Below are 14,692 nucleotides of genomic sequence, written 5' to 3'. Positions count from 1 at the left end.
AGGCTGCCCAGGAGAGAGGCTGAGAGCTATGGGCAGTGTTGGGACAGCTGATGGAGAAGCTGCAGCTGCATTCACACTTCTGCTGGCAGTGGCTTCTTGCACAATGCTCTCATAGCAGCACAGACCTACCTAAATGCACAGAAACACCTAAATGAAGGCCAGTGTGATAAACGCCAATCACTTGGTTTAAAATTTTAAAAGTTTAATAGTAAATAAGATGGTTATAAAAATAGAATTAGAGTAAAAAAATTGAACAATTTTAGAGTTAGGACAATACAAGACAATAAAAACGAAGTTACAGACATCTGGGTGCCTCTCCCGAGCCACAAGCTCTGGAGAAGGACTCCTGCTAACAAAGGACTATCTCTTAAAAGCAATAACTTGTTGAATATTCATATATTTTATACATAATGCATAAACTTTATTTAAACAAAGAACTGTCTCTGGTTAGTATCACTTTTTTTTTTTAATTTTTCTTCTTTAATCTCTGTAGCATTCTCAAGGATGAGAGAGGCAGGAGGAGTTGGTTTCTTCTGATAAGGAAGTAGGAAATTCTTTTTCTCTGAAAGATTTTCCTGTGGTTGGCATACAAAAACTATACTTTAACCACAAAACTTCATTTACTATACTACCAAAATATTAATACAACATCAACAATTAACACAACACATATAGTAAATATCTTGCATAGAGCCATATAATATGCACTTTTCAAAGCCAGTGTTTTGGGAATGGGCAGCTACAAGGATAATGCACAAAGGGAAAGCAAGAGGTACCTGACCCGTTAAGATCTCCTTCAGGCACCTTTATTGTTCCAGTACATTGGAATGCTGAACTCTTACCAAAGCCTTGCAGCACGGAAAAACTACAGCAATTATCACCATCAGATTAAAGCACTCCTTTTCCTGATGTTCTTCTTTAAACAGAGTTATGTTAGTATTTAATCTCTTCACATGTGGAAATCTAAGAGTTCCTCAGTCTGTTAAACTGCAGTTGCTCTCATGAAACTGCCATGGTTTTTGTTGCTATCTTTCTTTTTCATTTTTTGGCAAACAAGTTCAAAACAGATTATTGAGCCCAAGCATACTCAGACTTCACCTGTACTGGGTGGAGCAACTTGGAGAACAGTTTGTGCCGAGGCCCCAGCACCCACGCAACCCCACCAGGTCTTTGACTCCACAGCAGCTCTAGCCTGGCACTGGGGATGCAGGAGGTGCACTCACCCACGTGCACATGTCAGCCTCAGAGAGCAAATCCGGGTGGGGAGGTAGCCAGGGACACTCCTGATCCAAAGGAAAAGTCAGGTGATAAGAAAATGCTTTGGAGAAAGCTCTCAAACACAGCACCCACACAGATTTTTATTTTAATTACCAGCAAGATCGCATTTTTCTTAGGCCACTATGGTATTATAGCCAGCCTCAAAGTGTGGCAGAATTGTCACCTTCCTGTGTTTCCAGACTAACATTTCTCCTTGAGATGACTCTCCTTCCTCTGCAGTTCTGTGTCCCTTCTTTTTAAACAAGTATTCCTTTCCTGACTAGATGGTATTTCCCTATTTGTCCAAACTGTCCAGCACAGTTTGTAGGAGGGACCCTTGGAACTCCCTGGGCTCGCTCCCCTGTACTACCCCAGCACACAAACTCTGGCTGGGGCCAGGGCTTTTCCCACACCTTCGCCAGTTTATTGCACATTAAGTGCTCATGGTAGGAAGTGCAAAAATAAATAATCCCCAAATCTACCTGTAGTCAAGCTGCAGGGTTGACAGATGTCAAATCAAAAGTGTTGGAACATATTGTTAGGAAAATTAATCCACGAACACCGGAGGTTTATGTCCAAAAAGGAGACAGAGGAGTCCTTTTACTTTATTCAAATAAAGGGAGAGGCCATGGGGCATTTCCCCTGGGGTCTCTCAGATTTTTGGAGGACTCAGCCTCCTTTTTATCCTAATTTCCCGGCTGCATTTCCCTCTCTCTTTCCCCATTGCTGAGGTACTTGAGAGGTACAGGCTTCCTGAAATGCCTAAGACCTAAGATTCCTTTTTTAATGTATAACCCCCCACTAATTTTTAATTTTTATGGGATTTATGGGTTTTCCCTATTGTTGCTTTCATCTTTTAATATTCAATTTCATTTACAAACAAACTTATGGTTTGTTTGTAAAGGCAAGTATCTTCTTTTCCATTCATCAATCAGTAGAATCCTTCCCATTGTTTCTCTTATCTCTCAGTGCTAGTTCTATCTACCAGCAGACTCAGGGCTTGTTTGTAAAGACAAATCTCATTCCTCTCAATATGATGCTCTGCCTGAAGCCTCCGTCTCTGTAGGCTTGGAGTATTTGGGGAATTTGCTTTCACGTGAAAGCAGGAAAAAAAAGCCTCTAGACTTTGTGGTTATGGAACAAAGCCTGAACATGTAACTCTGCAACACCCTGGCAGCTCAAAAACTTAATGAGAAATGTGATGTCCCCAAACATTCTTTTCTTACTCTCATGACTTTGGGATTTAGAAAAAAAAAAAAAAAAAACACAAAAACCCACCACAAAAAAAAAAAAAAAAAAAAAAAAAAAAAAAAAAAAAACAAAAAAAACCACAAAAACAAAACACCAACAACCAACCCAAAACATTTAAAGCTGGCCATCTGCAAACTGCTGAGCAACCAGAGCAGCTCATCCTGAGAAATGCAGTCTGTCTACTTGCACTGCTGCCTGCAAAGCCCCAGGGCTGGGCTGGGCTGGGCTGGGCTGGGACGGAATGGAGTGGGATGGGATGGGATGGGATGGGATGGGATGGGATGGGATGGGATGGGACGGAATGGAGTGGGATGGGATGGGATGGGATGGGATGGGATGGGATGGGACGGAATGGGATGGGATGGGATGGGATGGGATGGGATGGGATGGGACGGGATGGGACGGAATGGGATGGGATGGGATGGGATGGGATGGGATGGGATGGGACGGGATGGGACGGAATGGAGTGGGATGGGATGGGATGGGATGGGATGGGATGGGATGGGATGGGATGGGATGGGGTGGGACGGGATAGGATGGGATGGGACGGGATGGGATGGGATGGGACGGGATGGAATGGAATGGGATGGGATGGGATGGGATGGGATGGGATGGGATGGGATGGGATGGGACGGAATGGAGTGGGATGGGATGGGATGGGATGGGATGGGATGGGATGGGATGGGATGGGATGGGATGGGATGGGGTGGGACGGGATAGGATGGGATGGGACGGGATGGGATGGGATGGGACGGGATGGAATGGGATGGGATGGGACGGGATGGGGGCTGGCAGCATGACACTTCCCCAGAGAGGTCCTACCGTGCTAGAAAAGTTACTGCAGGGAGCGCGAGGGGCTCATCCTCCCCATCCTGCCCTTGTTCACTGGGAGCCTCCCTGCCTTGGAAGGACAGATGGGAGGACATCGGTGACAGACACAGTCCCGGCCGGCCCGGTGCCCTGGTTGAGATCGGGGCTCATGGCACGGAGCGAGGAGCCCAAACTGGGCTGCATCAACAGCAGCGTGGGCAGCACGTCCAGAGAGGGGATTCTGCCCCTCTGCTCTGCTGAGAGCCCACCCTGAACAGCGCATCCAGTTCTGGGGAGCACAGGAAGGACGTGAACCTGTACGAGCGGCTCCAGAGAAGGCGGCGGTGGAACGAGGTGATCTTTACGGTCCCTCCCAACACAAACCATCCTGATTCTATGATTGTATGAGCTCTCCCCGGGCCAGGGCAGCACCGGGCGGTTCCCGGAGGCCACGTCGGAGGGCAGCGGGCAGCAGGAGCCCCTCGGAGGCGACAACACACGGCACAGGCGATCCCGCATCCCCGGCGGATCCCAAACGCCCGAGGGCCCTCCCGGGAGGAGAGGCGGGGCCGGGCAGCGGGAGGCGGAGATTGGGATCGCTCGGAGAAATATCCCCGTCCCACTTTTCCTCTCCTGCTGCTGCTGGCGCTGCTGCTGTTGGCGCGCAGCCCCGGGCCGGGCAGAGCCGCCGTGTGGAGCATGGGGAGCCGCTGGCTGCTCCTCGCCGCGCTGCTGGCGCTGGGCGCCCGGGCCAGCCTGGAATACGAGGGTGAGGAAGGGGCGGAGGCGGGCCGGGGAGCGGGGCCGGGCCGGGCCGGGGGCGGCGGGAGCGCCGCGGTGTCCGCGGCAGCCCGAGGGCCCGGGGGCTCCTCCTGCTCGCTCGCTCCCCGCCCGCAGCGCTTTGTGTCTCGCTCCGTGTCTGGTCCGGTCCTGGGGTGACCGTCAGCGCGGGTGAAGCCGCACCTTGGATGTGGAGCGCCGGGTTGTTACCGGAGTGGGTTCCGCCCGTGCCGGGTTTGGGCGCTGCCGAGGGCGGGTTGGTGGCAGAGCCCGGCGCGGTCTCACACCGGGTGTCACATCTGCGCCTCCGTGCCGCCGCCTTGGCCCTGGGAGAGAGGAGGTGACACCCGCTGGAAGCTGCTGAAGGAGAAGAGAGGCTCTGTGATGTCCAGAAGTGTAAAGTGTAAGTCCGATGGGCCAGCCCTGCCTCTTGGACCGTGGCGCTTCCGAGCCTTTCAGCAGTTTTTGGTGCCCGGGTGAGACTGTGCCTGCAGCAAGGTAATCTCAGTTTTTGGTGTGATAAATGAAGGGGTGAGTCATGCCTGGTATCTTAGGTGCCTAGTAAATATTAATAAAAAAATTGCATGCTGATGTCATTTCACTTCTAATTATTTGCTTTTCCTGTAGCAGAGTTTGGTGTGAGCTCCGACTCAGGTTCCATTTCCATGCGGAAGGAAAGGGGTGTGGCAGTTCTGCCTGTCAGAAAGCACCTGCGTCTTTGTTAATCATTTTTAGTTTGGCAGACATTGCAAGCAAAGGCAGTGTAAACTGTCATGCCCTGGTGGTGGTTTAACAGGTGTAGTCTGTGAGAATTTGTGGTCAGAACAGAGCCTTCCACGTATATGGGTATGGTTTCACGTTGAGGTGCATGCCTGGGTTGAAAGGGAAGGGTGGTCTGAACAGGCGAGAAAGGTGTCTGATATAATGCACAGCTGCATGGTGGTGATACCCATTTTTTGTTTCCTGGAGCTATCCCTATGCAATATGTAGTTCTGTCAGTGGAGGGGTGTAAAATGGCATAATGGTGGTATTTGTGAGTTGAGGTTTAGCTTTCCTTATTTTTGTTGGCGGGTTCCAAGTGGCTTCTTTCCAAGACTAAAGATGTTGGAACACACGTTTATGCTCTTTCTTTACCAAACACTAAGGTATTGGACGCATCAGTTGCTAAATCAACAAAGACAACAGAAGTTCCTGTCCTGGCAATTCTCTGAGGATAATTGTACTGCCAAATTCTCTTTATTTTCTTAGGAAGATGAGTGAATGGTTTAGTTTGCGGTTCACGTGAAGGTCAGTCTTCAAGTAGCTCACAGAGGATGCTAGTATTCTATCCTCTGTTTTCCTAAAAGGCCAAATGTAACCTCTCTAATCTCAAAAGTCTAATTTTTGCATGTAATCTTCAAGTTGGCTGCACAAAAGTCTGCTTGTTTCGTCTTTCACTCATTTGAAAGTCCAATTTCTTCCTTATTCTTAGTGTCAGAGGCTCCAAGGAGCATAAATCATCAGCAGCTGTAATTGTAAACCCTAATATTAAGTTAATGTTTCATGTTACTTTTCTTATGTTTGTTTTTAGTAGAGAAATGTGATATTCTTTCAGATCTTTATTCCCAGCATGAAATCTAGTGAAACTGTTAATAGCTATTTTCTCTAATGGTACTGTGTTGGTATGTAACCATGCACATTAGGCACAGAGTGCCATTAAGTAAACTAAAATAGACTTTTTTTAAAAAAGATTTCTTTAGTACATGTGTTTGAGGCCATTTGATTATACAGGCACAAACTTATTGAACCTGTACCAAGATGTTGGCACTGGACTACTCTGTTGACAAAGCCAAGCAGTCTATTTTGGATTCATGCAAAATGCTTGTGTTCAATAGGGGACTGCTCTTTAAATAAACATCAGGAGTAGTCTAATCAGCTCTTGAACTCATAGTTTGGTAACACTGAAGTTTTTGGTGTGGAACATTTGTGCTCCACAATTCCAAAGACTATGTTAAACACCACACTAAATGGGTGTAATTTTTATGCCATAAGAGTTCTGGCATCAATTTTTTGGTGGCAGGCAAGTAGAAATCAAGCCAGTATTCCTCCTGTGAAAATGTAATTGAACTAATTAACTGGTCAGCATAAGGAAGAAAATGGAAAAATATCCAAATAATTAAAATTCTTAAAATACTTAAAAGCCTTTGAAGCACCAGCTGTTTTAACTGTAACTGTATTTTCAAATTTTGAAGGAATGCTATGGTATTCTCACATTGGGATATTCAGAGGTAATGAGGCACTGACAAAAATCTCTCTGGTGACACTGCTCAGAGGAAGGTCTGTTTTCTCTTCAAGAAGAGGTTAGAGATGAACGTTTTGGAAGTTAAAACAAGCATTAAACCTTTTCCCTAAGGACTGAACGGGGAGATGTGATCTTGGAGCTCTTCATTGACTTTCTGTGGTGTTGGGGAGGGTACAGCTGTCCATATGTACATACATACATATGGAGATCACTTGTTCAGTATTTGGGGGATGTGAAGGTGAAATCAAGTGGCACTCTATGATGTAAGGCTGTGGTACTTGTGTCTTACACTTTTGGTAGATGAAAAGCTTATCTGTGACAGAATGAATGGGAACTGCATTGGAACAGGGTACTGGAGTGAAGAGAGATGTGACTAAAATCACTTGAAGACCGTGTAATATTACAGAACTATTTTCAAAAGCTGTATGAGTTTTAATTCAAAGAAAACAATATGTACATATGTGTTGTATGCTTATAACCCATGTATATTATGGATTAAATATGAGTAGATGGAAGTCAGGTTGTGGAAAGGGTAGTTCTTCTCAAAGCAGTGTGCCAGATAAAGGCATCTGTGAGTGAGACTTCTGAGTGCTGCAGCCCTTCAGAGAGAGGCAGTTTTTGCTCAACAGAGTTTATACTATAAATAGACAAAGGATAGGAGAACAAAACTGAAGGAAGAAAGTGTTTAAGATTGCCTAAAGTCAAATGGCAGGCTTTTAAAAAATCTGGCATCACAATAGTTTGATTCCTACTCGTAGCTCCTCTCCATCAGACCAAGCTGCAGAATGGTCAAGCAGCAATCTCCAGGGCCCTGAGCAGCTGGTGCTCTGCAGTGCCAAGGGTGGGGCCTGTTGTTCTTCTGAGAGTTCTTTTGTTGTGTTTTTCTTTTAAACACAGCTTGCTGGCTGCCGTGTCAATTCTGGGTGACAATTTGTATATACAGGATCCACGTGTGGAGCTGCGGGAGCCGCTCGTGACCCAGGGTGGGCACAGACCTTGACCAAGTTGTGTGCTGGCCAAATACAGCACAAAACCCAGCATGGCAAGGAATGCTCTAAGGAAAGGTTTCCCTGTCCACAGCAAGGGGCTTGGAACTAGATCAGCTTTAAGATCCCTTCCAATCCAAGCCATTCTATGATTCTGTGATGTTCTGAATACAAGCAGGGAAATGTGTTCTAAGGCACGGCTTTAGCCACGGTTGTGCTTTGGATGGGCTCTGACTAAACAAGCTCCAGTTATCTGGATAGTTGCATATGAATAAGACTTCCAGCAGCAGAGACACCTAATAGAAATTACATTATCAGGTGACCTCAGGCATAACAGATATGTCATAATTAATATCAATCAATATCATTGATATCATTAATATCAATCAATAATGTTAACTCACCTCCTGACACTGCTTTCATATATTCCTGCGTGAAGTGGACCATTTTCATGAGCTGTAGTAATTCCCTGCTGAAAACTCCTTATGGCTTTATAAGCATTACCAAAGCAGTACATTTCTTTCTGAGTAGTCCTTAAATAATCAGGTCATTGCATCCTCTCTGCTCAGCCTTCTCACTCTTTCAGCAGCACCGGGGCTTCTGTGCAACTGCAATCTCCAGGGTGAGATCACATAAACAGAGAGTGAAATTAAGGATATTTCGATGAGTTGCTGAAGTGTCCGTTTTCTCACAGTGAAATACACCTAGCCAGAAAGCACAGACAAACTAACAGCATTTAATGCCTTGTGTAGCTGAGTCTTGGCAGGCATTGGAGGTGGTACAGGAGGTGCCCTAGAATCATCAGTTGTCACAGTGCCTTTCTCAGAGCAGCGGCTCCTTCCACCCAGGCTAGCTCTGACACTGCGATCAGTCGGGGAACACTGCTCTGGATTTTGGGAACCAAAGCAGCGGCCAAGGGGATTTTCCCCTTCTCACAGGAGAGACCTCACCGAAGACTAAGGGAGGAGTCGGACTCAGTTGGAGGGAAAAGTCCAAGGTGTTTATTCAGTCCCACCCAAAGACATCTGAACCTCAGCGAGTCCCTCCAGCTGAGCCACCCGGGGCAATGAGCTCCGGAATTAAATACAGAGAGGGACTAAGGGAGGAGACAAACCAACATCCAGTGAGGGACAAGGTGGGAGTGGAACAGGGTTGGAGGGACATTCAAAGAAACCAATGGGAACATAAAGGGAGGAACCTCCTCGGCTCCTGCCCTATCACTCGGTGTCCTTACCCGAACCCTCCAGAAGCCAGGAGGAACAATCGAATGACAGGCAGGGGCAGTAGGAGGGACTGGGAGGAATGTGGGAGGATGGACAGGGAAGAGGGGCAGGGACAAAACTCAGAATATAACATTTCTCGGGAGAACAGGGGAGTGCAGAACAAACCATTATAATGAAAATAAATAACATAAAATACAATATGAAAATAGCTAACACAGAGCACAATGCAACAATCAGTGACAGGTTTTTACATGCCTTGCAAGCTGCTGTACCCCTTATCTTCTTGGCCACTGCAGCAGTAAATGCTGGCATGACGAGGGCTTGCCAAACATCTTCAGTGTAAAAACCAGAGTGTTTATAAAGGCTTGCACTTGAGATAGCCATCAGTATGTGTGAGGTTCTTTCTGTGAAAAGTATGAATGAACTTGTAATTTGGTTTATCAAAAACATAGTTTCTAAAAGTAATTTGGAAATGCTTATTTGTGTTTTACTTTTGTCCCCTTGTCTGACAGTTGAAATGAGTAGTCAGAAATGAACATCACTAAAATATGGTATTGTTCTCTCACTCTTGAGCTATGAATGGAATGGGCATTGACTGGTTAAACATGTGGCTGAGGAAGGGGCAGGGAGCAAGATTTGGCAAGTTTTTGTGTTGGCATTCAGTTGAATAAGCCACTGGATTGAAAATTCACACTCCATACACGCTGAACACACATACACCCTTAGGCAAGCTGTTTAGGCTTACTTTGCAGATTTTGGAGATGGGCGTGGGCTTAAGCTCATGATGAGCTCTTCTGATGTTTGTTTGATGAACAGGAGTATCTTTGTTGGGAGAGACTGCTCCCCAAGGCACGGATCCCCAATCCATCACCTCATTTTTTGTCCAAAAAGTGTATCAGTAATCTAATATTTCATGAAATTCTAACATGTAGTGCATTGTAATACAGACTCTAACTTAGTATTGTCAATCTTTCCTGGTACTTATGTGAAACTTCTGAAACTAAAAGTGTTTTTCCCTAACTGGGGAAACAAGTTTCACGTTCTTCTAAATGGCTAATTTTTCAGCTTCTGAAATGGCTGTGTTTTGGTCGTTCGTTGAGTATTTTTTTTTTCTTTGAATTTGCTGTTTCAAGTTATGTGAAAAATTACAATGTGTTTGTATCACCCATTTCACAGGGCATTTACTTAATTTTTTTTTGATGCAGTAAATTAATGTCTCAGCATACAGGACGTGGTCAGCTGGTACTTCTCTGCCACTGCTTCTAACTACTGATTGTATCTAAAGGGCTCTGTTAAGTTTGTTCAAACTGAAAATTTGTGCTGCAATTGCAATACCTTGAAAACTGGGCTTTAAATTTAACTATTTTGATCTTTCCTATAACTTGAAATAGCCACTGAAGATCGCTGCCTGAGTTTGAAACCACTTTGACTTGTCATTTGGCACATCTTCACAGGAAGAGAGAAAGGATTTTTGTATTTCTTGGGAGATCCAAGGAAAAAAAATTAGGTTTCCTCAAGTTAATACATATTGCAAGCACAACTTTGCCAATATTTTCCATTGATATGCATGAACAATCTTGACAAGATTTTGTTGTGCCTGAGGAAATAAATTGTCTCTTTGGCACGCACATAACAGAAATGTGGAAGGAGTTGTTACACAGAAAGTAAAGCTCTGTCAAATGTAGCATCAGGATGATAAGAAATCCTTCCCCAACCCACCATTACCTTTAAATGGTATTTCAGGTAGATGCAGGAATTTTTCCTGAGGGAAATGTCTAAAATCACTTCTTCATTTCTCTGAAGATGGAGGGAGAATGCATTTGCCATGGGAGCACGTTAAGAGCCTTCTAAGAGCTTGCAAAAGTGAGTCTGTCCAAGTACCCTGGTGCTGGATCACTGTAAAAATTATTTTTTTTCTGCTGAAAGGTTTATTTGGAGAGAAGGTGTTGCTCATGAGTTTTGGCTTATGTCCTAAACACAAGTTACTGGACTGGCTGGCTGGCCCTTATCATCAGCCCTCTTGATTTTATTTTTAGTGCTGTTTTTGTGCTCTTCATCTAGCACTTAGCAGATGCCACCTTGAAAAAGCAGCTGTCCTAGGTTACAATGTAAGATGTGCCCAAAGTATGTATTCTATCACCATCTACATGAGATGTTGAAACCACGTTGGGCAGTGTTTCCCGTGCCCCCTCCCTCCAGACTATCTTCTGTTAATGGCCCATTAATGCCCTGCTGCATGACTCATAGATAACTCCCTCCAGGAGCTATCTCTGTTTAATAGGCAGTCAAGGACCCATTGCAAGACTGATAAAATGATATCAGCCCATTGTGAGATGCTCTGCCCAGGGGGAGGAGCCAAGCATTCCCACCTGGATAGAATCTGGGATTTGGGACAGCACAGGCAGCCTTACCCACTGGATTCCCAGAGGACAAGAGCTACCAGACCTTTCTGCAGGAACACTGCTTCAACAAGACCACTTCATCTGGACTGCTACCACCACGGTTTCAGACTCTGTCAATTGACTCTGTCAATGATCTTTTGTACTATTGCATGTGTTTTATTTTATTTTACCTTTTTTTTCTCTCCTATTAAATTGTTTTTTCTGACTTGGATTCTCTTGCTGGTTTTGCCTTCCTTCACTCTGTCATTCTTCTCAGCTGTACCTCTTCATTTGATTGCTCTGGGGAGCTGTGCATTCCCTCCAGGAAAGATTAGGCAGCTATGGCCTGTTGCTGATCCTGGTGGACTTTGTATTCTCCCCATGGCTGTCCTGGGCCTCCTGCTGCCTCATTCCTGGCCCGTCAGACCTTGGGCAGTATTGACGATTGATGGAGAGATGGGAAGACTGATTTGGTGATCAGAATTCAATGTTACTCCGGTTCCCCAAAACTTATATACCATTTCAGAAAGGTTAATAACTTTCCACTACAATAATTAGGTTAAAAGATCATACATACAGCTCATACATTTACAACATGTTTTGCTTGTAGAGCATTGATTGAATCTTCTCTCTTTCTGTAAGCAGGTTCAATCCGATCTTCTGTAATCTTCAAGGCTCTGTTTGTTCCTGCCATGGCATCTCGGTTATCAAACTAGCTGTGCCAATTCAGTCTGCCTCACTGTCTTGCGTATTCCCACTGGGAATACACTTTGCCTGTCTCTGTTCAGGTACTGACATGGCAGCACCCAGGTCTGGACCCTGGCCAGGGCTCTCAGGCATATCAGCAGTGTGGGGGAGATTTCTAGAACAGCTTTCTCCCAAACCTCTTTTGCACTGCTGCAAGCATCCCCTCTTCTCTCACCTGGGCAGCAGTTTTCAGCTCTTTGGTACTCTCCTGCTTGTGCATTTTAACACCTGGGCCCTGAGGTGGGCTGCCCAGCTGTCCTGCCTTCCCCTGGCTGAGCATCCCTGGCTCCCTGGGTGTGAGCTAACACGGTGGTTTCCATGGGATCACACGCCTTTGGGGAGAGGGCAGCCTGCTAGTGAGCCAAATCAGGACATGATTCACAGAGGTTTTTCTTGGATGTTCTCCTGTGCCCTCTTGTGCTATTTGATGTGAAATAAGCACTGAGGATGGGACCCATCTTGCTGCTCTGGATGGTGCTGGCTCTTCCAGCCTTCTGCACATCTTCACTGCCCTCCCAAATGCTTGGCTGTCGAACATTGGCTCAGTATTTGGGAAGAGCTGCCATCTCCTCCTGGCAGCGTGCAGGGCAAATTACAGGTTGGGAGAGGGAAACACCTCCAGCCGTGTCAGAGTGCTGAGCTTCTGCCAGCCTGTGCAGCTCAAGCTGGGGGTGGATGGACATTTTTGACAAAGGTTTTTGCCATTTGAGAAGATAGAGTTTGTGTAACTTCATGCTTTTTTGCTTGCTCAGTGAAAATATGTCTTCAGCTAAGGACAGATGTCATCTGTGGGGTTCAGGTGGGCTGCTCTAAAAGACCAAGTTTTGCTGCCTGATGCATAGACCTGAAAATCAAAGAATGCTTGAAATTTTGTCTGTTGTGGGTTGTTCTTGTAGGACACTAGCAGGTCATTATAAGCTGTTTCTGAGGAGAGAAAAGAAGACCCACAACTGAAACATGCAGGATGTGTATCATAAAGATTCTTGATTGCGTTCATTTGTTTGAAACTGGAGAGTAAATATCTCCATATGGGTGTATACATCTTTGATTTGTATAGTCTTTGATTTGTGATGTGCAGCTGTGTCCTTCAGGGAGACACAGAAGAAACTTCTGCAGCTTTGCATTAAGATACATTACATTTTATCTTAGTGCTATCACTTGCTTCAGATCTTGAAGTAGATAAAAATATGCATGTGTGAGAGGACTGCACATGTGTGGATTGAATGATTTAGAAGTTTTATAAGTTAATCCTGTTTTGAAGATTCTGAAACTACTGCAGTGTTGATATGGAAGGAAACCTTTCTTTCCTGTTGTGTAAAATTTGAAATCTGTCACAACTCTGAATAGACGCGTTTCCTTATAATTTGAGCAGCATAATTGAAGACATCTGATTTTTTTGTTTGGTTGGTTTGTTTTTTTGTTTGTTTTGTTTTGTTTTTCCTTACTTCTCGCCCTCTTCTTGTTCTTTGTAGGAAATACCATTGTTATTTAGGGTACTGTATTTAGATGTGTTGCACATACATTCCCTAAGAATAGCATTGCAGTTTGGAAGTAGTGCTGTGTTCAGGCTTTCTGCATCTATGCCTCGTGCTGCATGGTTTGCCCAAAGCCTACACTTAACCAGTGTGGGCTGGCAACATGAGTCACTCAGCAAAGTCTGTCTCCTTTTAGGCTGTGTCATGAGAGTTTTAACCTGCCAGGCTCTGTGGTCCATCCTGGTGTCCCTCAGAGGTCTTTTGTCAGGCTTCCTGGCCAGATGCTGACTGGCCACATAGGGGAAGATGCTTCTTCAAGCTCCTGCCTCAGTTCAATTGTGAGAGATTTTGTGGAATTGTCAACTTCAGGGCAATGCACTCAAATATAATTACCCAATTCGAGTCTGACTGTCTTGAGTCCAGCCATTGTGGCTTTCTAGTTATACTGTGTGATTTGTTAGTAAAAGAGCCCAAAATTGACATACCTCTGTACAGCTGTTCCTGAAGATTAAAATCTTGTTGGCTTGCAGACATTCCCTGTCCTGAACTGCCCAGGGACAGATACCAGAAACATTACACCTGGTGCTGAGTTACAGTTGCAGTGAAATCTGTAAATAAGAAAACAATCCCAACAAATACTATAAATGTCTTTCCTGTACTTTTCTGAGAAAGGAGTGGATGTGAGTGTCCTCTGCTGAAAGCAAATAGCTTTTCTATTACTGTAGTAAGAAAAAAAACCGCAGATTACTTGCTGAAGGTGTTTCTTGTGAAGGCGTCTGACCGCTAGTTTGCTTCAGCTTTGCAGCGCTGTTTTCTTTTTTGTCACATTAAGGCAGCTGGTTGACCTGTGTCTGCCTCCCCTTTGTAATATGGTTTGTCCAGAGAGCTTTGACTGCAAACATTCATTCAGCTGCAGTTATTGGCATTGCATGTGCAGTGCACAATACTGTGTATATTTAGTTATGGAAATGCTACAGGTGGCTTTTGCCTCTCTTTGGAGCTGAAAAGGGGTGACCTGGACCTGGATGTGGCTCTGGGCATTCCTGTGTGCTCTTCTGGCTTGTCTTTCCATTCTCTCCTTACTGCTTCAGTTAAAGCTTCTGGATGTGCATCCATTTCAGTGGGTGTTGGGAACCGTATTTTGAATCACTTGTTGGTACTTGACATTTATTATGAGGTAGGAAATACATGTCGGGGAGGAACAGGAGATAACCATAACTGGAAACTTGCTTGGACTTAGAGTTTAGGGAAATTTCTAGTCAAATCCATCAAATCCTGAGTGGTTCTTTAATAAGGGAAGGCAGCATTTGTAGGAACACCAGCAGTGCTATTGGTGTATCACTGATGCCTCTTTGTTTCACCAACACTCTGGAAGCTTGCAGTGTTTGACTGTCTGACAGCTTGTTATCTTTTTGGAAACTGGGTGTTTTGGCTCTGTTTTTATGAGAAGTGTTTCTGATTGGGGATTCTGTTCCTCTCTCCAACTGCATGTCAAAACCAA

The sequence above is a fragment of the Hirundo rustica genome, chromosome 2 (genome assembly GCF_015227805.2).
Source record: "Hirundo rustica isolate bHirRus1 chromosome 2, bHirRus1.pri.v3, whole genome shotgun sequence".
NCBI lineage: Eukaryota > Metazoa > Chordata > Aves > Passeriformes > Hirundinidae > Hirundo > Hirundo rustica.
Note: the sequence above shows the minus strand (reverse complement) of the source record.